This window comes from Camelus ferus, chromosome 20, assembly GCF_009834535.1.
Source record: "Camelus ferus isolate YT-003-E chromosome 20, BCGSAC_Cfer_1.0, whole genome shotgun sequence".
NCBI classification, from domain to species: domain Eukaryota; kingdom Metazoa; phylum Chordata; class Mammalia; order Artiodactyla; family Camelidae; genus Camelus; species Camelus ferus.
Genome location: NC_045715.1, coordinates 2,968,280 through 2,990,933, shown reverse-complemented (window position 1 = coordinate 2,990,933; position 22,654 = coordinate 2,968,280). Strand labels below are relative to the sequence as shown.

Here is a 22,654-nt window from a genome sequence, read left to right as displayed (position 1 = left end):
GCACAGTCACTGGAAGGGCAACTGCTTTGGGAGCACTTGAACTAGAAGATGCAGGTGCTTATCTGGGAATTCCGCTTCATTGTGATTAAAGCTGAATCCGCAACTTTTCCCCACTGCCCAGATGATTTTGGTTTTCCTCAACTCTAGATCCAAGGTTTGATGCTGTCAGAGCGAGGGAGAAACTGCTGAGGGCACCTCCTGTTCTGGTAAAACTCCTGACAGTATTTAATGATGCTGTAATTTACTGGTAAAAATTCCCGACAAGGTAACGGGGGCTCCACAGTGACCTCGGACACGTCCATCAGCCCGGCCAAGTTTCAGATCAGCAATTGGGGGGCCCTAAACCCACAGTTCCTATTTGCTTCTACATTTGGCAGCAGCTGTGATCCAGGGAGCCCCCCCAAAAGCACTGGTTCACCTGAGAGAGACAAGAGAGGAGGGAGGAAGGATGGGGAAGAAAGGAAAGATGCAGGTAGGAGGGTTATGACTACCTGCAGCTCCTCCCAGAACGTCTTGCGGAGAAAAATGGATACACAGCCACCTCCTCATCTGTTTCCTTTGTACACTTAGCCCTTGGCCCAAAGAAGCTCTCCTTATAACTGTTACTCTCTTAAATGTTTCCAAAGGTAATTGTGAAGAAAAGAGTGTGAACTCCCTGATAATTAAAAAGATGTTATGTCTATAAAAATAAATGGACCGCTAAAGCCAACCAGAGAGAACGAATTTAGTATCAGAGCTGGAGCCCATCAGAGACACCTGAGGCCAGAAGGCTTCTATCTGGTCCAGCATTTTCCCACCTGGAGTCCCACCTGGAGTCCCACCTGGAGTCCCACCTGGAGTCCACAGACCATCGGCATCCACAGCCGTGGGGAGATATTAGAACCAGAATTTCGGAGAGTTGCCCCAGTGGTCCTTGCCTTCCACAGGCTGCCCGGATGATTCTTGCGAACTGTTCTGTGCAGGGGCAGAACCACCGGCCCCTTGCTTTGTAGGTGAGGGCGACGAGGCACGTCCCGGGGTCACGCGGCTGCTGGGCAGTAGGAGGGAGGCAGAATCCGGGATCAGCATCAGACACAGAGCTTTCAGCCAGGCCGCCTGGGCTAAAAATACAGGTGTATTGACTGCAGACCTGCGGGGTGGCTGCTTCCTGTTCTGCCCAGTTTGGGGTCCCTGGGATGGTTAACGTCTTGACCAGCGGAACTCTCGGCACTGAAGGCGCAGCTCCGAGCCGCTCTGCAGGGAGAGGTGACTGGGGGCGTTGACAGCGTGCTCCCCTAGTGCTCCTTCATGACCCAGGACACACGAGTGGGGCGGGGGTGACGCATGGGGGCGGGGGTGACGCATGGCAGCGGGGACCCAATTCAAGAGAGCTTAAAACACCAAGGATGCGGGCAGCCCCGGGACAAACAGGCCTTTAGCAGCGATTTCCCTATCAAAACAGCTTCCACCTCGTCCCTCAGCCAAGAATGTTTTCTCAAATTTACTGCGAATTTTCACAGCCCGCCTGGAATGTCACTAGCGTTCCAGAGGCTCAGGTCCTGTGATGTGTTTGCGGTGGGCCATCCTCACAGGGGTCATCCTGTTGCCCTTTAGAAAGCAGCTGGTCTTCTCCAGACCAAGAGCCACGTGCACTGAGCATGACGTCCTGGGCAAGAGGATCACTGCTCCATCGTGGGGCTCAGGGAGGAGGAGGCAGTCATTACTCAGAGCAACCTTCCAGGCTCGACCAAGACTTACTGTAAAGGATGAACTTGAGAAGTGTCCCCTCCGGGAGCGGAACCATTCCTGACTCCAGAAAGGGGGCGGGCACCGCACACGCCACCGCTGTCCCCGCCTGCCCTGTGACCAGTGCGGACGGCCCAGTCACCCAGGGCCCGTGGTGGCGGGCCGCGAGGCCGCCCACTTGTTTGGCTGAGATGAGAGGACGCGGGGCGGGTAAGTCCCCCTGGAAACTGGTGAGCAGCCCACGCAGGGTGGGCGGGGCGACCCTCCTCAGGGCAAAGGCTGCCCAGCTCAGGGCGGCCCCCAGGCCGAGCATCACTCACCTCCTGCCTGGGAATGAATGTGCCTGGGGGTAACAGAGCTGACCTTACCCTCAGGCTGGGCGACTGGACCTGGAAGCCAGTCGCAGGCAGGGTCAGACGTGAGGTTCTGCGCACATCACCCCAAGGACCCAACCTCCCCTGTCCTTTCCCAGTACTTTCATTTTTTGTGAAATCAGGTTAAGAGGGACACCCAGAGTTCAGAGAGAAAAGTTACTGCTTCTTGCAACTTTAGCTGGTATTGAATGACCTTGGATGCAAGGTCCTAATCCTAATGAGAAAGTGTTTTCATGTTCTTTCTGGTACGTGATACAGTCACATACGTGTAAAAGTGGGTTTGCATGTTTAAGTACAGCTTCACTGATACACTGTGACTCTGCCAACAGTCACACCGGACGAGGCAGAACCAGAACTCAAACCTGGGTCTTCCCAGTGCAAGCCTGTTGCTGAGAGAAAGGGTGAGACCCTGAGATACAAAAAAGCTGAACATCACCGCAACTCCACACCCTGAGAGGACGAGAAGAGGACAAGCCCCCTGAGGGGACCCGTGGGCCCTGCCTGGGAGGCCCAGGGGCCTGGGGAGAATGTTTCTGTTTATCCCTGTGAAGGTCATTGTGGTTTTGGCTCCAGGACCTGGGGGTTTCCAGGACAATGCAGTTTGGAATGTCGGGGAAGACTGCTTCATTGTCAAGCTGCTCGGGTCTGAAATACACTCAGACAGTTGTGGGAGGGAACCATCCGCACAGAGGACTCGCTGATCTGATGAACATCCTTATCTTCACACAGAAGCTGAAAGCAGACTGCCTATGTCCGGAACAAGCCTCATTTCAGGGAATTCCCTACCTGTTTATGATAAATCCTATGGCAAGCAAAACGCAGCTTCAGTGAAGCGCAGTTTCCCTGGGGCCACTCAGTCCAAGTGTCTCATGCAGCCGGCTTTCGCGGTGGAAGGCTGGCCCTTCGGTAATGCATTGTTTAAGCTAAATGGATTCTGAAGGCCTTGTTAACCTCTTGACAACTTCCTTTCACCGAGGGTGGTGATGGTTACATGGAGATTTGAAGTGATCTCAAAATTACGATGCAGATAAAATATGACAGAACACATGGAGACGCCCTCTTGTCTCTGGAACTGTTATCTGAGCACAAACAGGGTCCATTAACAGGAGACTAATTATTTTTCTCCATGGAAAAGAAATGACAGCTATAATCCAAATGGTGGCACCTGGATCAAGACGTTCAATTTTTTGTTTAATTTTAGCATCCCACAGTCAAAATCAAAAACTATTATCTGAGGGGGAGGGTTAGCTCAGTGGTAGAGCGTATGCTTAGCACGGCCACATTCCTGCGTTCAGTGCTCAGTACCCCCAAGAGAGAAAGAGAGAGAGAGAGGAAGGAAGGAAGAAAAGAGAGAGAGAGAGGAAAGAAAGAAAAAGAGAGGGAGGGAGGGAGAGAGGGAGGAAGGAAGGAAGGAAGGAAGGAAGAAAACTATTATCTGAGAAGAGATTAAAAGGCACAAAGTGGCGACAAGAGAGGAAGGTCCCAAATACCCTGTTCTCAGCATTTTTAATGTAAATGTCTCCATTTTCTTTCATGGTTTTCCACCTTGTTATATAAGGCCATAGGCGTAAGATACAGAAAACAAACTTACGGTTACCAAAGGGGAAGGTGGGGGGGGGGGGATAAGTTAAGAGTTTGGGATTAGCAGATACAAACTACTATAAAATAGATAAACAACAAGGTCCTACTGCACAGCACAGGGAACTCTATTCAATACCTTGTAATGACCTATAATGAAAAAGAATATATACGTATATGCATAACTGAATCACTGTGCTGCACACCTGAAACTAACACAATATTGTGAATCAACTATACTTCAGTTAAGGAAAAAAAAAGACCATAGGTGTAATTTAGCTCTTTGTTGATGACTCAGAATTCTTACCCAGATTAAGTATTCTGAATTGAGATACAGAGATGACTTTGGGAGCAAATGAGGCGATGAAGGTGGTCCTGCCCCAGGGGCTTCCAGTGGGTGGTGCTCTGAGAACTGCTGGTGCCTCAGACAGGTTCCAAGTCTGAGCTAATCGTCTGTCTGCACAGCACCCTCCCTTTCCACCCGGCGGTACCTTTGCTTCTCAGGGCAGACAGATTCTGTATCCTGATTTATCAGATGGAGCTGGGCCCAGGCAGCTGAGTTTCTGGAGAAAAACCACAGGCTTCCCCGAGGACATTATCTCGTCTTGCCTCATTGAGAAAAGGTTAGAGAATGTGGCCGGGAGCCTCTGGACCACAGAGAAGCCATCTGTAAATACAGGGGACCAGGAAGGGAGGCCTCAGGGCACCCACAAACCCTTTCTCTCTGGTCCGAGGCTCCCAGACCACGACCCCGACAGCCACACCTCTCGGTCCCTGCAGCATCCGCTGGCCCCGTGGGAGGGACCGAGGTGAGAACAGCTGAAGGCAGCGACTCCTCCGAGAAGAAATGATGGGTCCCGCAGCGCCCCTGCACCCCGCACCCCTCACCCTCTCGGCCCCACGGCCTGAAGCGGCAGGCTGCTCCCTTCACCTGGAGCCAGGTTGCCGGGCTACCGGGGCACCCCTAGGGTTAGGTGATGGAGGGACACCTGTGCACCGCTGCCCGCACGGCAGGGACAGGAGTGGAGGACAAGCTCCCCCCACGATACGGAGCAGGGGTAGGGGTGTCTCTTGTGTCCTGGGATCCACAGCAGGGGTGGACAGTAGTGGGGAGGGAGGGTCCCTGAGAAACTGACCAAAGCAACCCCGCTCCCAAAAGAACGGCTCTGAGCATCTTCTCAGGAGGACTTGGGGGCAGGGCGAGCCGCGATTGGTGGAAGTCTTGGTCCCTCCTCCCGGAGGCGGAGCCTCGACGCTCCCTCCCCGGCACAAGGTGAGGAAGGGAGACACTCCCAGGCCCCCTCCACTGCGCGGGCTGGGGAGGGGCAAACATCACCTCCGAGCGCAGCCTGGAGTTTTACACATCAGACAGCGTCTTGATTATGGAATGAGACTGTTCTCCAGGCACCAGAAAAGGACTGGGACCTGGTGCGACTTTATCCAGATCCCTGGAAAGAACCAGCCCAGAGAGGGGCTTCAGGGACCCTGTGGGAAGAGACCAGTCCTTGGGGACAGTGGCCTGTGGGGTCCAGCTCCTTCCTATACCAGATGCGTTTATCCATTTCTAACATCCCCCCAACCACCACCCTAGAAGTAGGCTTTCTTCTCTTGATAATCAAAGCTCACATTCTTGTGCATTTTACTATATTCCAGGAACTGTGCTGGTCCTTGAAATGTACATTTTTAAATTTAATCCTCAAGCAACCCCATGAGGTGCCATCATCTATTTTACCAGCAAGGAACCTGACACTGTTATTCAGTTACTTAACAGGACAGACGGCACAGCTGGATTAGAACCCGGGCAATGAGTCTCGAGAGCCTGGGTCTTGAGTCCTCTGCGACCGTGGTCCTCAGCCGGGGCAGGTTTCGCCTCCCCCAGGGTCAGTTGGCAGCACCTGGAGAGGCCCTCGGTTCCCATCTGCGTCTGTGGCGGTGGGCTCCCAGCACCTGATGGGCCAAGGCCAGGCCGCGTCTGAACATCCCACAGCACACAGGGCAATGCGGAACTCTCCAGCCCCAAAAACTAGTGGTGCGGGAGTTAACATTGCCTTTGTCTGTTATTTGACTGCCCAATGGAAATCATTTTATTTTTCTGATTATGTATCATTACTAAAAACTCAGTCAATTCAGAGAACCTGACATTAGAACATGCAAATGGGGCCTTTAGGTTACTCCTTTTCCACACGTGGAATCTTACTACAGACACTGATCCTGTGCGGGTCCCCTTAGCCGGCACTGTGCTGAAATACACATGGTAGGCTTTTTTCCATGTCAGTAAACACAGGTCAGTGGTGACAGGTTCTCAAAGAGGTCACTCCGCCCCATAGCCAGAGTGTGATGGAAATCGGTGGGGGCCTTTTACGGGGGGCACCTGGCATTTATGGGTGCGGAGTATCCTACACTGTCAATCCCCCACGGGGAAGAGCACCCCTCAGAATTTTGAAACATCACTCCTGGACATTCATGTAGTTGAAAAACTTGTTTGGAATCATCTACGATCCACACTTCACTTTAAATTAGACACAAATAATTCCCTCGTGGTGTTAACGTGTACTTCAGACGCCAGGAGCATGAAGGGATGTTGAGGGTAGATGGCACCCCCGTGTTCATCTGCAGAAAGCCCACCACCAACAGTAAGGAAGCCAGTGAGACAGGACCGTCCCGGCGTGCACGGCTGGCGGGTCCGCCTCCCGGCCCGGGTGACCCATGGGGATTCGCACAGGGACCAGCCCTGTCACGGGTTTCTGAGATGTTCGGGAATCTGCAGCCACTGCAACGGGCACCCCGCTGTGACACCCCAGCCCCTCAGCTGCCAGAGCTGCAGGCAGAGCCTCATCATGCTCGCAACCCGGGGCCCCGACTCCCCAAAGAAGCAACAGGTGGGAAGGGATGAACCCCCCTCACTCGTGTGCGGCTGTACTAGTCCCGGTGCCGCCCCGGGAGGAGGCCTGGGCCCCGAACGCTGCCTGCGCCTGCATTTCTTACCCTGATGTTTCGGGGTGTCGGGTCAGGCGAGATGAAACAGGAGAGAGTGATCGGTGGGGTGCTGCTGAGTGACTTTTCTCTTAAATGTCTCCTCTTGTTCATCTTGCTAACATCCTGACCTGAAAGGAAACTTCTATTTCTCTCTCCTCCTAATGAAAAGTGGCTGCTCGGGTTTGAGGGCAGTGACGTTCCTCCCGCCACCACTGTGAACAAGAACAGAGGCAGCTCTCGGCGGTCGCGGCAACGCTGACACGGGTGATCAAAACCCACCGAAAATCTCGGAGCTTCGATTTACCATCGCTCTTGAGTTCTCTTCCCAGGCTTACCAGCACCGCTAGGGACTCGGCAAATGTTTGGGAACCTGGTGACTTGCAGCGGTCCTGCCGCTGCGCGGAGACCTAGTCGTCGGCGGAGAGGAGGTTTTGCATTTCTTTCTAGAGATCCTCTGCCTCCTGAAACCTGGCCTCTGACCTCTGCTTCCTCACCTTCTTTTCACTCCCGATCGCTCTCATTAGCAACTGCCTGCTCCTCCTCTGCTCTGTCTCTTAAATTTCTGCCTTTCTCTCCCACCTTGGTTTGCACGTTAACCTAGAATTTCACGCCCGGATCACTGCAACTTCCTTTCTGCCCCCAAGCCCCTCACATAAACCTCAGCCATGAATCTGCGCTCAGACACCAGCGAACTCTTTATCCTGATGTGGAAGCCCTCCCTCCCCTGGCCCTGGGGGCCTTGTCTTGTATCCCTCTCTCCCTCCACCATCCACCGTCCGTCCACAACCCGTCGTCTCATCGACTTACCTCGTATCTATCCATCTGTCCAACACCCGTCTGTCCATCCATCAGCTGTCTGTTACCACCCTCTACTCTCACACGTAGGCCTTTACCTGAACCAGCACCAGGCCCCCTCTGCCCCCAGAAACTTCTGTTCGTTCCTGAAGACACGCCTCTTTTGTCCAAGTCCTGCAAGATGCGTCTCGAATAAACTGGACTCCACATCCACACGTTTGGGGACCGCCCACCTCGGCCCCTCTCCGGGCTCACGATGCACTTTGACACTTTAAGGCCCTTAGAAGCCTCATAGCTAAATATGTCCTATTCTCTCTGCCTGGAATATCCCCCAGCCCCTCCCCCACCGGCTAGTTAAATCTTTGCTTACCCTTCAGACCCTGCTTAAATGTCACGTTCTCAGGGAAGAAGGGAAGCCTTCCTTTACCCCTCTTCCCAACCTAGACGAGGCCCTGTGACAGCTTCCAGCGTCTTCCGTCCCCCTGGGCCTCAGTCATCACCTTATGACCAGCACGCTGTCTGCACCTCCCGCTGGGATGCAGGTTCCCCGGAGGCGGGGCCCCCACTCTTGCTCGGCGTCTGACCCCCACGCCCAGCACAGTGCTGGCGCCGGTGGGCTCCTCCCTGCTCACTGACCCACCAAAGGAAAGTGCAACTTTGGGAAACGTTACACCAAACGCCATTCTGGATGCGGGGCCTTCTCTCCCTTGTTATCAGACAGGCTTTGCCCCACAAGGGAGACACCCGTCCCTTTGCCTGAAGTGCTTCACCTCTTTGACAGGTGACAAACCCTGCCCACTGAGATCGGTCAGGACTCCTTCTGTTGCAAGTCCCAGAAAATCCAGTTAAAACTCATCTGAATGACAAAGAGCACTGAAGACTCAGAGGCTGGGACTAGGTCCCGGCAAGGCTCCTGCAGGCACAGCAAACGTCGTCATCCGGGGTCGCGGGTCCCCCCGGCTCCCTTCCGTCCCCCAAGTCCGCGTCCCGGGGGAGGCTTCCACCCGGCGCCCACACCCCTCCACAGCCCCGGGCTCCCGCTCTTCAGTAGAAGTCTCATTCCACTCTGAGTGTCTGCAGGCGTCCTCCAAGCAAATCACAGGAAGCTTTCCTTTCCACGAAGTCCTGGGCGCGTGTGCCTCCTTGGCTCTGAACCAACCACGGTTTCATCCAATCACAGCCCAACTGGCCTGAAGCATCAACACCAGGCAGACGAGGACGGGGGAGGAGAGGTTTGTCAAAGGAGCTTTGTTCTGTTTGGAAGAAGAAGTGACTTCGGGGAGGTCACGATCTTTCAAGGCTGATTCAAGCCTGAACTCTAAGAAGTTTTCCCTGAAAACTCCAGACAGCGGTCCAGTCTCCTTTGCTGTGACCTGCCAAACGGCGCTTATGGTCTGCAGCCCAAACTTCGGGCCTTTCATACGTGGTGTTAGCTCGTCCTCTAAGGGGCTCAGCTACATACGCCTGGCCTCCGGCTGCAGGAGTTACTTACTTCTGCATGACACTGACCCCAAAACTTGGTGGGCTAAGACCATCAACTCATTCCAGCCCTGGATTCTCTGGGCCAAAAATTCAGGGTGGGCACAGTGGGGAGGTCGGAAGCCCCAGGCAAGAGGGCCAGAAGGCAGGGAGGGACTGAGCAGGCTGGGGGCAGGCGGGAGTCACCCAGAGGTGTCGTCACGCACACTCACAATTTCTAGTCCTAATGCGGGTCTAGTGAGATGTCACCTTCTCCAGGAGACCTGCCCGGACACACGGCTCTTTTCTACCATCACGAAATATTTGAAGTGCTGCCTGGTTGCTTGCTTGCTCCTCCGCTGAGCGGCAAGCTCTGTGAAAGCAGAGACAAAACCCATCTCAGTGACCATTGTGTGACCGTGCCTGCAGCGCAGGAAGCCCTCAAAGAACAGGGGGCAGCTGCCGGCATTGCCCCGCCCCCCAGAGCGCTTGTCCTTACCACTTCAGTCCAGGCGGGTCCCGCTTCCAGCCACCAGCACCTGTGTCCCTTCGCCTGAGCACTGTCCCTGGTCCCCGAAGCCTGCTCTGCCTACCCCAGCAGCAGGGCAGCAGTCCCAGGGAATTCCTGCTCTGGGAGCAGTTCTCAATCAGTGATCGATGGGGTTGGTTACAAGTACCTCAGCCCCCTGCCCTCTCGGGTGGGACAACTCTGATTCACCTGCACTGAATCCCAAAGTTTCCCAGCGTGACTAAGCCCCCCAGTGGCAGCTGACCTGACAATGTACTCTTTACTGGCAGCCGTCTTTCTCTGTCTGACTTCTTCACTTCAGCTCCCCAAGAAAGATCTTGCTCTCAGTTCCTTGACTGGGATCTGCTTCCCTGAGAAGCCACACCAGGACGGAATGTTTGTTGAATGAATAAGCGAGCCTCTGTCCCAGTCCCCGCCCGCCCGCCCACCCACCCAGCACACCACGGCTGGTGCACGAAAGCTGACTGCCAGCAGCCTCGCGTGCTCTGAGCCAGGGAGAGCGAACACCCAGCAGGGAATTTCAGACCTTCACTCCCCTCTCTGCTGGCATTTGTAACCGGGACACAGCCACGGGAACATGATTTTACCTCCAAGTGCGAAGTTGAGACGCAGAAGCGGAAGAGATGGTTAAGTCATAGACCACACGGCCCCCGAGGGTGAAATGGGCTGAGGCGGCAGAGGCCAGGGCTGGCGAGGTCACTCGCCAGGGATATTATACCACTTGCTTTCCATCTGCTCAGCACTCAGCCGGCACCACAGCGTCCTCCTTGCCTCCTGTGGCAGGAACAGAGACCAGCGCCACTCGGGGTGTGTCACCCAGCAGTGCAGGGGAAACGGGGACAGGCGCGCAGTTCGCGGCTTCCCTCCCTTCTCTCCTCCACAAGCCGGGCTTGTAACTTGGAAAGGGATTTGCAGCGGACCACACATGGCTCTGGGGTCAGCCAGCGTACCTCGTCTTTCTTTTATCCCCCCCAACCCTTCACCTACAATTCTCTTATTTCCCCCCTCATGGCACTTTAGTTGGCCATGCATAGGGAGACTGTGGCGTGGTTCTGTGGGGACTGAGCCCTAGACAGGCTGGGAGAGCATGAGGCTGAGTCCTGCAGGGCCTCTGAGGTCAGAAAAATCAATGGTCCAGGACATGCTGTCCTCCCCAGGCCACACCCCGCCCACCTCTGAGGGGGAGGGGGGACAGAAGGGAGAAGCGGTCCCTGGGAAAACAGACTTGTGCTTCCCTCTACAACTCAGAAGTAATCTTTAAATGAAATTTAACTAAATGTAGACAGGTAAAGTAATCTTAAGAAATGTAAGGACTCCAAGTATTGAAGAAGAGGGAGCCATACTGCCATATTTTAAGTGTGTGTGTGTGTGTGTGTGTGCGCGCGCACACGCCTGTCTGCAAGTGTGTGCATGGGGGGAGCGTGCTGTCAGGAAGACATTTCCCTCTCCCCATCAAAGTTCTCCTGGCTGGTCCAAGAATTAAACTGACATGAGAGATTAACAAATCAAAAGAGAAAAATCAAACAACAGTTTAATAACCACGTGTACATGGGAGAGACCCAGGAAAACTGAGTAACTCACCTAAATGGCCAGAACTCTCACCTTAAATACCATCTTCAGCCAAAGACAAAAGAGGATGTTGTAGGTAGTGGTTTGAGAACTCAAAGGGGAGGGAGGCAACTGACATGGAGATGGAAAAGCAAACACCTGGTAAACAAATGCTTGCGGGCCAGGCAGAGACAGCAGGACACAGAGAGGAAATTTAACGTACAGACTCTACTGGGCTCCTCCCTGTGGACACATCTAGTTCGTACTCTAAGTATCCATGGTGATGCTCCCTTCCTGGAACAGGGCCTCCATCTACATTCTTTAAGCAGTTAGGGGAAGGTCAGAGGTTCTTCTGGAGTCTTTTAAGCCTCAAAAATAATCAGTGCAAATTAATCCTCATGCCAAAGAGACACGTTTTGGGGTATCAAGTTTTGCTCCCCTACATGTATTCCTGTTGTTACTGGGACCTATCCCCTCCTCTCTAATGCTGACTGGCATGTCTCCCTGCTTCCGATACCTTCCTCTCACATCCAATCACCTACCAATCTTATTACTCCAAATCCTGCATTCAACTCCCCTACCTTAAAACCAGTGGCTCCAGTTGCCTCTAGGGGGCATGCTGAAGTGCTGCAGAGCCCTGTAAGGTTCCTGGGAGGCATGAGGGAATGGTGGGGACTGAGGCCAACAGAGAGCCCATGCCTGGTTTAAAGGTAGCAGAGTAATCCCACAACTGCTCACTACAGAATCATGAGTGCAGTGATGTCACGTCTTCCCAGTCTACCAAGAGATACTAGGAAGATACCGACTTTTAAAACTTCTTATAAATTTAACAAAGCAAGTTTCTAGGATTAAAAAAAATTCATCTCATGGCATCAGCTTGCAAATTCCAGCCCAGAGGATCAAGTTTAAGCCCATTAGCATGGCATCCAACGCCCTTTACAGGCCTGTCTATTCTTGGTTCTGTCCCAGTCAATCCCTTTTCCCCAAAGTCCCACAACCCCCAGAAGCTGCTCAAGTTAACATACAAGAGCAGAAGGAGAGAGCGTGGCATCCACGCGGCGAGCTCGCTGTCCCTGCTTGGAATGCTGTTTAAGGTGGCTCTGAAGGAGGTGAGGGGGCACCCAGCCCCCGGGGCTCCTTCTTGACTCACGTCCCCTCTGCTCCCACCCTGCCAGCTTGAAGACCCTGTTTCCTCACACAGGACGTGGGGCTACGTTCTCATCCGCACAGTAAACCCAGGTCAGTCTTGAACTTGGCTCAGACCTCCCTGAAGACTTGCCAGAAGGAATCCTTCCCTTCACTTCTCTACCTTGAACGCCTCTCACTATCACACGTGTCACAATGTCATGTATTTGTGCTTCTGGCGCCTGACCCCCCATCCCCCCCCCCCCACAGTGAGCTCTCGGAGTTGGGGGGGCGGTCCTGTGTGGCACCTATGTGCTCAGGGCCTGGTTCACACAGCCCTCCTTCTCCCTCTGCCTCCTGCCGTCTGGAATCATCCATCACACTTCCACAAACACACCAGACATCCAACCAATAACTCCTGATTGAAACGGAGCCAAAAGGAGATCTGAGAATTCACATGGCTGGGTTCCTGGCTCACAACTTCTCGGAGCCCTGCCCTCGCTGCCACCCGCCTAACCCACTTACTAACGCAGATTCCTGCTCCTCCGCCCGCGGGGGGTCTGCGACGGGCCCACCTGCTGCTCCGGGGTCTAGGCCGTGCGGGGGCCCAGGTGGCCGGCGGAGCGCAGTGACGAGTCTGGCCAGACTGGAAAGGGGACAGCTCTGTCAGGATGCCTGGACACACCGTGTGCCCAAACAGAAGCGACGGGAAGGAGGACGCGGCCGCTCCCGCTGGCCTAGGAAGCGGCCCTGGAAGCGGGAGGGGCATGGGATGGAGGGCTCGGGGGGGGGGGGGGTCGGCTCCCAAAGAGCGGCAGGGATTTCTAGGGAGGAGGAGTCAGGGGAAAGGCCTTGCTCAGGGGTGGATGAAAGCAGCTTCTATTTTTGGCCAAAGCCAAAGGGAGTGACTGTACTGAGATGTCGGGCCCTGTGGGCAGGAGGAGGGTAGGCGGGGACAGCCTCTGCCCCTCCAGCCCCCTCTGAGGCAGAAAGCAGGGAGGAGGCATCGCACCCCAGGGTCCGGCACCAGCTGCCCAAACCCTCATCCCCAAGTGGGCGCAGGGGAGGCGGCAAGGCATTCTGGCTCGGGGTTTGGACTGCGTCCCATGCTTGCTGGAACCACGTAAGTCCATGGGGGGCGGGGGTGGGGTGGGGGTTAGTCCAGGAGGCCTCCCTGGATTCACAGGCCTGGGGGAATGCCGCTGGGGTTGCAAAGGGTGTTTGGAAAATGTGCCTTTAACCCCAAAGGGGATCCTGTCACTTTGTTACTTTAACACTCCGGGGGAACGTCTGCTTTGTACCAGAGACTGGGGAGGGGCGTTATTTTATGTTTATTTTGCATGATTCTAATGTGTTTTTATTTGCATTACTTGGTTAATCCTCCTAACGCCCCTCGGGGTAGGCACTGTTTTCAGCCATCAGGAACTCCTGCTCCAGGTGCCCAGCTGCTGCTGCTGAGATGGTCCCCCCACCACACACACACACACACACACACACACACACACACACACACTCCTTTGCTTCAGGGGGGCTGGCGTTCATCCAGCTTCTGTCTGGCGACCTGGGGCTGAGGCCGAGGTGATCAAAGCGAAGGGAAATAGTGGAGGGGGCAGCCTTTCCCCTCCGAGCACTTCAGTCCGCCTGGAGTCAGGTTAGGGATAAAAGGACCCAAGGATTGTTCAGGAATGATTCAGGGAGACTCCGGGGCTGGGCAGAGCTGCTACAGTTAAGGGGGAGAAGACGTTCTCTCCACCTGTATAGAAACAGCACTGCTCTGCTGCCCCACAGGGCGGGGAGATTTCAATGAATCCTCCAAAACCGGAAGAGTCAGGGACCTGCCCTGATTTTCAGCCCAGGCCAGGGAAAGAGTGGGACACCGCCAAAACAACTTAGGGGCAGTTACAGAGAAGAATAAAGCTGGCTTCCTGCATCCACCCGGCGCGCCCTATTTATTCACCATCGTCCTCCTACGTTGGTGGCAGCTTAGCCCACCTCCGGCCAAGTTGAGAGATGGCATTCACTGAGCAGCTATTTTCATTCCAAATTCCCTTCTGCCACCGTTGGGCAATCCCATCTTCTTTGAGTGTGACAAACGCTAATGACAACTGACAAACTGTTCAAGAGCTTCTGCCTTCCGAGCGCTGACAACTCAGATGCCGATGTCCTACAAAGCCAGGGACAGAAGGCCGCCCTCCAGCCCCCATGACCCGGGGAAGGAGACCAACTCCAAACCAGGAGTTGCGGCAGGCTTCAGATTCCCATAATACTCCAGAGAGAACTGAGTTCAGATCCTGACTTGGCCGCCTGACAGCTGTGCGGCCCCGGGCTAGTCACTTAACTTCTCTGTGCCTCAGTTTCCTCGTCTCTAAAATGAAGGTGATAAAAGTGAAAAATAAAATAAAATGAAATAAAAATAAGTGAATCCCCAAAAGCACCCTTTCATGGCTTTGGCAATCCGATGACAGGCGCCTCCTGGAGGTCTAGCAGAAATGGGGCGGGGCGGTGGGGGATGTAGTAACTTTGCTAAAACGGAGTCATTAGGGTCTAAAAAGGAAATACACAGCTTGCCTGTTAAAAGAAGAGAATGCATTTACAAGGGCAAAGCGGTCCATTTTTACAGGTAGCTGGTGGTAATAGGAATTACTGCAGAAAAGCCTAATCATTGTTGGCTATGTGAGTTGAGTAACTATTGAGGTCTGTGGTTTGTTTTGCTTTTTAAGAGTAACACTGGCAGACTAAGCAATGTTAAGATGGCAACACTCCCCAGCCTGGTCTACAGATTCCACACAATCTTTTTGAAAGCCCCAGCTGACTTGCTGGCATAAACTGACAAGTAGAGCCTAAATCCATACAGAAATGCAAGGGACCCAAGGCCGCCAACACAATCTTGAAAAAGATTAAAGTGGGAAGACAGACTTCCCAACTTCAAAACTCACGACCAAAAAAAAAAAGGAAAAAACTAATCAAGATAGTGTGCACTGGCGTAAGGATAGACATATATTGGGAGTCCAGAAATAAAATCACTTTTTATAGCTAATTGATTTTTAACAAGGGCTCCAAGACATCCAATGGGGGAAAATAGTCTTTCCAGCAAATGGTGCTGGGACACCTGTAATTCCACGTGCAAAAGAATGAAAGTGGACCTGTACCTCTCACCACATATGAGGCTGACTTGAACTGAATCAGAGACTTAAGCGTAAGTGCTGAAACTGTGACGCTCTCAGAAGAAAACAGGAGTGAATCTTTGTGACCCTGGATTAGACATGACACCAAAGGCACAAACAACACAAGAAAAAATAGATGAATCCAACATCATGAAAATTAAACGCTTTTGTGTTTCAAAGGACACCATCAAGAAAGTGAGAAGACAGCCCACAGAATGGGAAAAATATTTGCAGATCTTTTACGTTAAGAGTCTAGTATCCAGAATATGTAAAGAACTCTTACCAATCAGTAATAAAAGACAAGTAACCATTTTAATAGGCAAAGGATCTGAACGTACATTTCTCTAAAGAAGACAGACAGACGGCCAGTGGGCACATGTAGAGCTGCTCAGCTTCCCTAACCACTAGGGAAATGCAAGTCAGAGTCACAGTGAGATGCCACTTCACGCCTACCGGGATGGCTATAGTCAAAGAGACGGACTAATAACAAGTGTCAGTGGGGATGTGGGGACGTTGGAACCCTTATCCATTGCCGGTGGGAATGGAAACCATGTTTCCCCTTTGGGAACTTGTACGGCAATTCTTCAACAAGTTAGACATGGAGGTAAACAGCAGTTCTCAGCCTAAGTATACACCCATGAGGACTGAAAACATACCCACACAATAACTTGTACCCAAATATTCACAGCAGCATTATTCATAAAGGCCAGAAAGTGGAAATAACCCACATGTCCGTCAACTGATGAATGGATAAACAAATGTGGTTTGGCTTTACAATGGACTATTATTTAGCCATTAAAAAGGAAGTTCTGATCCCTGCTGCAACATGGATGAACCTGAAAATGTTATGCTGAGTAAAAGAAGCCAGGCACAAAAGGACACGTATCTATATTCCACTTACACGAAGTCTGGAATAAGCAAAATGCTTGTCGTCTGGGGGAGGGGACCGTGGGAGAGTGACTGCTGATGGGTGTGGGTTTCTTTTGGAGGTGATGAAAATGTTCCAGAATTAGGCAGCAGTGACGGCTGCACAACTTGGTGATTATGTTAAAACTGTTGAATTGTACACTTTAAAAGAGGGAATTTTATGGTATGTTAAGTACAGCTCAATTTTTTTAAATGCTCGGGTGCGGGTAAAAACTAAATAAAAAAGAAAGCCACACTCAAGAAGTGCGGCCTGACAGTGCAGCCATCAGCTCATGCGACGTGAGGCCAGACCCTCCCAAGAAAAGGCGCTGGCCTGACCCTCGGAGAGACTCAGGGCTCCTCACGCTCTCCCTCAGGCAGCGAGCGCCTCTCCGTGAAGCCGGTGCAGAAGGGATTTCCCCCCAGTCTCCTTCAAGAATCTCCACTACCCCCCGCCCACTGACCTCCCAGCCTCCTCTGCTGCATTACTGGGGAGAAGGAGGGGCCGGGGGGGTCACGGCAGGGCTCACGGTGGGGACCTGTGGTTCCAGGACTCCTTCTGCTGGGGGAGCCTGGCCCGGTGTCGACAGGCACAGGAAAACCGTGCATCTCGGCAAGTGCCGTGAGCTCTGCGACGAGGCTGATTAATAGAGCTGACGGTTCGGGCTCTCAGGCTTCCTGCAGTGACTTCCTATTCATGATTGCCTTTGACTCTGTAACACCTGAGACCAGGACCACTGCGACCCCCTGGTACCGACAAAGAAAACAAATCTGTGTTAGGAAAGGAAACACTAGCTGTAGGAACAGACCGGCTCTGACTCAGCAGTGGCTCGGCATGATACCAGTTTATTCCCTGTTCACGTAACAGTCACGTCCACAGACCACGTCTGGCGTGCCGGCCCTTCTCCCCGTGGTCTGCCCTCTTCCAAGCGCGCAGAGCTGTCTTCCCGCCGGCAGGCAGGGAAGGAGGGGGGAGCCCGTGGCCAGCCTAGACATGGCGCACACTCCTTCTGTGTACATCCCACGGGCAAGAGCGCACCCCAGGGGCGCTGCTAGCTTCTGTGGTGTGCCCGGGGGAGAGGGGGTGATCTGAGGAAGACCACTGCGATCTCTGCCAGGGTTTGGAGAGCGCACAGGCATTGCTGGAGGTCACACAGCCAACAAGAGGCAGAACCAAGATTCTAAACCTGGGCGGAGTCTTGGTCTGTCCACCTTGTGCTTCTGCCCCCTTCCAGGTCCTCAAAGTCCTCATGCCTCTGGCATGTTCTCTGGTCTCTTAGTACTAGCATCCTTCCAGGACACTGCTGCAAGATGACCATCAGGAAGGGTGAGAAAGTCTGATGAAACCATCTGTGTGAAATACAGTTTTGAGCCTTTCCGGATCCACGGATAATTCTTGCCCAGTGTTTTTTTTTCCCCCAGGTCTGTTTTGCCTTGAGGAATTTCTCTAAGTCCCCAATCAACATTAAAAGGGAGGCAGACCCCAGCTTCAAGGCAGCTCACGACTGTGCTTATGATACACGCGGTCATTTATAGGTCTGTGTTTGCAAGAGCAGGACTTCAAAGGCTCTTCGCTGCCTCTCAGGGCCCTTCCCAGCCGGCGGGACCTGCTGCTCCCGGGGGGAAGGTGGCCCTGGGCTCCGCCTCACGTGCTGGTGGCTGCTTTCCCCAGGAATGTCTCGACGGAAAAAGGCCGAGCAGAAACAGGAACATGGTTGATCGCTCTCCATCATTAAACAGAGGGTCTACAATTCAAACGTGATTTGAAGAAATGCAGATACCTGGATATATTTAATCCATTCACAAACGTTTGTTAAAAGAAATGAGAAGGGAACTCATTAATATCCTCTTGGCACTCCAAACACATTTTCTTACCCGTCCCACACGTGGACTCTGCTGGGCTGGGCTCTCCCCTCCCGCGCTGGGTGCCACACTGGAACCACGGCACATGGGTTAGTGAGTGATGGGCCATGGTTCATCTCCTCCGCAGCCTCTGGCTTTTAACCTCCCTGAACCTACTTCTTTGTCTGTAAAATTAAGAAGGCGTAAAAATTCACAAATGCTAATAATGATGGTGATGACGACGGTGTAACGCCTGCTTTTCAGAGCCGGGGTCGTCAGTGCGCAGCCTCCGGGACGTGATGACGACGGCCGTTTCGTTTACAGATAAGGAAATGGAGGCGCAGACAGTGTTTTCTCAAAGCCGCGCAGCCGGGAGCAGCAAGGGGGCTGAGCCCAGCCTCCCCAGGCCGGGAGCCTGGGCTCTTCGCTGCCCTCCTGCGGCCGTCACAGTCTCGGAGGTGAGCGGAATCGGGCACGGCCCCCGCGGCCGGACCAGCCCACAGCTCACAGGCAAGAGTCCTGTCCGTTTAATTCACGAAACGCCTCAGTCACTGTCTGCTCAAACTCCGCCACTGTTAAACTAGCCCTTTACCCCAGCTTCTCGGACGGAAAGCTGAGTTCGCTGGTCTTCACTTCTTCTCGCCCAGGATGAATACTCACCTGGAACTTCTGGCGTTTCGGGGGCCGCCTCCTTAAAGTGCAGTGCGGATTCATCACTGTCCTCACAACGAGGACTAGAGGACAGCAGGGCAAGGGGGGGGCTGTGCCAGCTGGAGTCACGAGACTCGAGGACCAGTCCCACACGCACTGGCTGTCGTGTTCAAGACACACTTCTCCTCAGCCCTGGCTCCTCCATCATGACCTGGCGACACCTCTCACCTCACAGTCACCTCACAAGCCCACAGGACACGAGGCGGTAAAGCCCACTGCAAGTCGTGAAGTTCTGTGTGATTGTTTTCACGCCTCAAACCACAGTCCATCGCCAGGCAGCTCTTCAAATAGGAGACGGATTTCTTCTCTTGGCAACAGTCATGACTAATATATTCCAGGATGCTTTGCATTTTCCCGGCCCTAAAATAAAACTGAACCCAAACAAGAAGACAGGCTCCAGCCCTTCGGCCCACAGGTATGCCCGCGGGTCCCCTGTGTGCAGGGCTCTGAGCCGGTGCTCTGTGGAGGCGGGACAGATGAGCCCGGGCCCCACCCTCAGCTGGTTCTTGGTCTAGTGCCGGAGGCCAGACATTGTGTACAGTGCTTCATACTTTACGAGAGGAACCAAACACAGTGTCAGAAAAGCTGAAAGCAGCAGGGGTTACTTTCAGTTTAGTGAAATCAGGAAAAGCTCTTTGGAGGAGCGAGTATTCAAGTTGGGTTTGTGTTGACTTTTATTTTTGTTTTTCCCTCAGCAGAAGCACCGGGGTTGGCCCAGGACCTCGCGCGCGCCAAGCACGTGCTCTGCCACGAGGCGTGATCTTTTATTTTCCATCCTGTGGAGTCGATGCCTCACTTGCAGGTAGTAAATTCTCAACCTCTAACAACCTCTTTTTTTCTCCCACGGTGGTTACGGGCCAATTTCCCTCCTCTTCTTCCAAATAGCTGAACTCTGGATGTCCAAATGGGTTTTTATTAAGTTTTTTATTAAGTTTCTCCAAAAGACCAGCTTCATAGATACCATTTAGAACCAAACCACGGTGTCCCCGAAGCTGATGTACACTGGATGATCAAGGCCCGTGCACTGATGTATGACATAACCAATTTAATAGACCACTAGGCAGTCTTCACAAAAAGACAGGTGAATTTTTCAGTCCAAAGGGTGAGTCAACCCATCTGGTCTGACAAATGCTGTTTCTGGCTTGGTTCCTGGTTTGAGATCATTTGCCAAAACCTTTTTCATGAATCAATAGTTAAGATAATGTAAGCTGTTCCCAGTAGATTCAATAGTGCATTGGTTCCAGGCCTAAGACATCAATTTGACTTGGTTATAAAATTTAATATTCTTATAATTCACCAAGAATCTAATTCATGGACCATCTGGTTTTGGAAGAAAGACCTCTGGAAAAATTCAGGGGCTTTCAGGATGAATATTCCTCATCTTCTTCCTGATCTCACTCAAGACCTTTCCATTCTGACTAAATGGTAATCATCTTTTAAGAGTATTACCCCTCATTTCAAAACTGATAAGTTCGTTCCACCCGGTTTACTTTGTAATGTGCCCATGAATCCTCTCATTCTCTTGCCCTGACTAATAGTCTCAAACCACACCAGGTGCTCCCTGCTCCATCGCTGAGGGCTGTGAGTGAATGTACCCTGCACGTTATAATCCGCTTAAGCTCCCTAAACCTCCATTTCATCTTTCCTTACCTGGAAGGTTTACAAAACACCTTCTCTTAATGTTATCTCACTTTGTTCTCACGCTGACCCTGAGGACATCCTCACTTACAGGTGATGCCCTTAAAGCCCAGAAAGGTGATCTGTCCAAGGCTCGGGATCCCTGGTCTATGGTGTGCTTCCTGCTCGGACGTCTGACAGCCCGGCACCCACCACGGAAGACAGCAACGTTCCCTGGACCTCCACCCAGCCTCCCTGCCGAGCTGTCCGCCCTCTTCTCCTGTCTCAGCCATCGGCTCCGAAGGAGCTGGTGTTCCCAGTGTTCTCTGAGCCTGTCACGGCCCAGAGGGCCTCACCTGGCCTCCTTGGACCCACCCTGGAGTCATGGGTGGACTTCCGGGAGACCCGGTGCCCCACAAGGATGCTTCTGGAACTTGTATTGTGTGCTTATGTGAGTCTGTCTGGGGTAAGAATCCAAAGTTTTCATCAGCTCCTCAAAGAAGTCAGTGGTGTCCCCGACCCCCCCAAAAGCTTCCAAGTTAATTTCATAGCCTTCTCCCTCCCCCAGACGTCCCCTCCTCTCCTCCTGACCTGCGTAATGCTGTGCTTCATAACTCCTCTCCAGGGCTTAACACAAAGCCAACCACTGACACTGGGACTCCACAGCGCTCCCTTCCCACGACAGTATAACTGTCCTCCTCTTTCCAAGTATTCATTCAAGCAGGGAGAAGCCAGAGGATTCCCAGGGCGGCCTTCACAGATGCAGCTGGTATGTGATAAGCTGGTCCCGCTGGCAGCACAGTCGTCTGCAAACCTAGTCATTCCCGCAGGGCTGACTTAACCCCCCCCACCCCCCGCCCCGGCACGCTCTCCCTAGGAGAGAAAGAGGAGGAAGAGACAGATCTGACTACATCAATGCAGAGATGGTATCAACTATGGAAAGAAACCAGGCTGCTGTCTCTAGGGATTGCATAATGGTTATTTCCTGATGAAAAAAATAGAATCAGTGAAGTCTCAACCACTCCCCAGACACCAGACCGGGACCAGCCGCTGCTCACGGGGACTTGTGGGCGTTGTGAAGCTCTGAGAGAGCAGGCTTGGTCTGGGGGCTCCAGGTGAGGGGCCGGGAGCGGTGAGGGAGGGGGAGGGGGGGAGGGGCTCTGACAGACGATGGTGGGGGTTCTGGCTGTTGGTTCACAGCTTCAGCCTTGACGCCTGTCCAGCCTCCCAGCCTCCCAGCCTCCACACACACTCGCTGACGTTTCCTCACTCTGCTGAAAGCTCTTCTGCTCCCCTGCACTAGTCCATCTTCCAAACACGGATGCGGAGAAGAGGGGACCTTGTGCACTGCTGGTGGGGATGTGAATTAGTACAGACACTAAGGAAAACGGTAGGGAGGGTCTTCAAGAAATTAAAAATAGAACTGCCATAGGATCCAGCAATTCCCCTCCTGGGTATTTAACTGAAGGAAATGAAATTAGTATCTTGAAGAGATAACTGCATCCCATGTTCACTGCAGCATCATCCACAGTAGCCAAGATAATGGAAACAACCCAACTGTCCATCAATGGATGAACAGATAGAGAAAATATGATATACACATATACACACGATGTATACACACACTCACACACACACACGACGGAATATTATTCAGCTAAAAAAAGAGAAAATCCTGCCATTTGTGACAACATGGATAAACCTGGAGGACATGTTGCAAAGTGAAATAAGCCAGACACAGAAGGACAAGCACTGTATGACCTCACTTACATGTGGGATCAAATTAAAAAAAAAAAAACGATTCATAAAAACAGAGTAGAATGGTGGCTATTGGGAGCTGGGGGTGGGGGAAATGGGGTGCTGCTGGTCTAAGGGGACAAACTTCCAGTTACAAGATGAATTAAGTTCTCAGCGTCTAATGCAGTGTGGCGACTACAGATAACAACACTGTGCTGTGTACTGGAAACTCACTAAGAGAATAAGATCGAGAGTTTTCTCACCAATAAAAAATAAAAACCTATGGTTGCCAGGGGCAAGGGGATGGGAAGGGATAAATTTGGGAATTGAGATTTGCAAATCTTAGCCACTATATATAAAAATATATTAAAAAAAACAAATTTCTTCTGTACAGCACAGGGAACTATATGCAGTATCTTGTAATAACCTTTAATGAAAAAGAATACATATGTGTGTGTATAAATTAATTACCCTGCTGTACATAATATTATAAATCGACTATAATTCAATAAAAAATAAAAAGCATCAACTTAAAAAAAATTAGTATGCTGCAATCAGTCAACCAACAG

The 22,654-nt window shown here is 52.4% G+C and overlaps 2 long non-coding RNA genes across 5 annotated transcripts; one reads left to right on the top strand and one right to left on the bottom strand.

The window, feature by feature from the left end:
- Positions 1 to 3,826: 3,826 nt before the first annotated feature.
- LOC106731122 lies at positions 3,827 to 12,945 on the bottom strand. Of its 4 annotated transcripts, XR_004313358.1 has the most exons (5): positions 12,634 to 12,945; positions 10,023 to 10,209; positions 9,680 to 9,785; positions 9,406 to 9,531; positions 3,827 to 9,279 (listed from the first exon to the last, which is right to left on the bottom strand). It is a non-coding gene; the product is annotated as an uncharacterized LOC106731122 (long non-coding RNA). The 4 variants fall into 4 exon arrangements; XR_001367544.2 differs by lacking the exon at positions 10,023 to 10,209; XR_004313359.1 differs by lacking the exon at positions 9,406 to 9,531 and having other exon boundaries at positions 12,634 to 12,898.
- A 61-nt stretch (positions 12,946 to 13,006) lies between these two features.
- LOC116658163 lies at positions 13,007 to 21,876 on the top strand. Its single transcript, XR_004313350.1, has 3 exons — positions 13,007 to 13,231; positions 19,427 to 19,533; positions 20,463 to 21,876. It is a non-coding gene; the product is annotated as an uncharacterized LOC116658163 (long non-coding RNA).
- Positions 21,877 to 22,654: the final 778 nt, after the last annotated feature.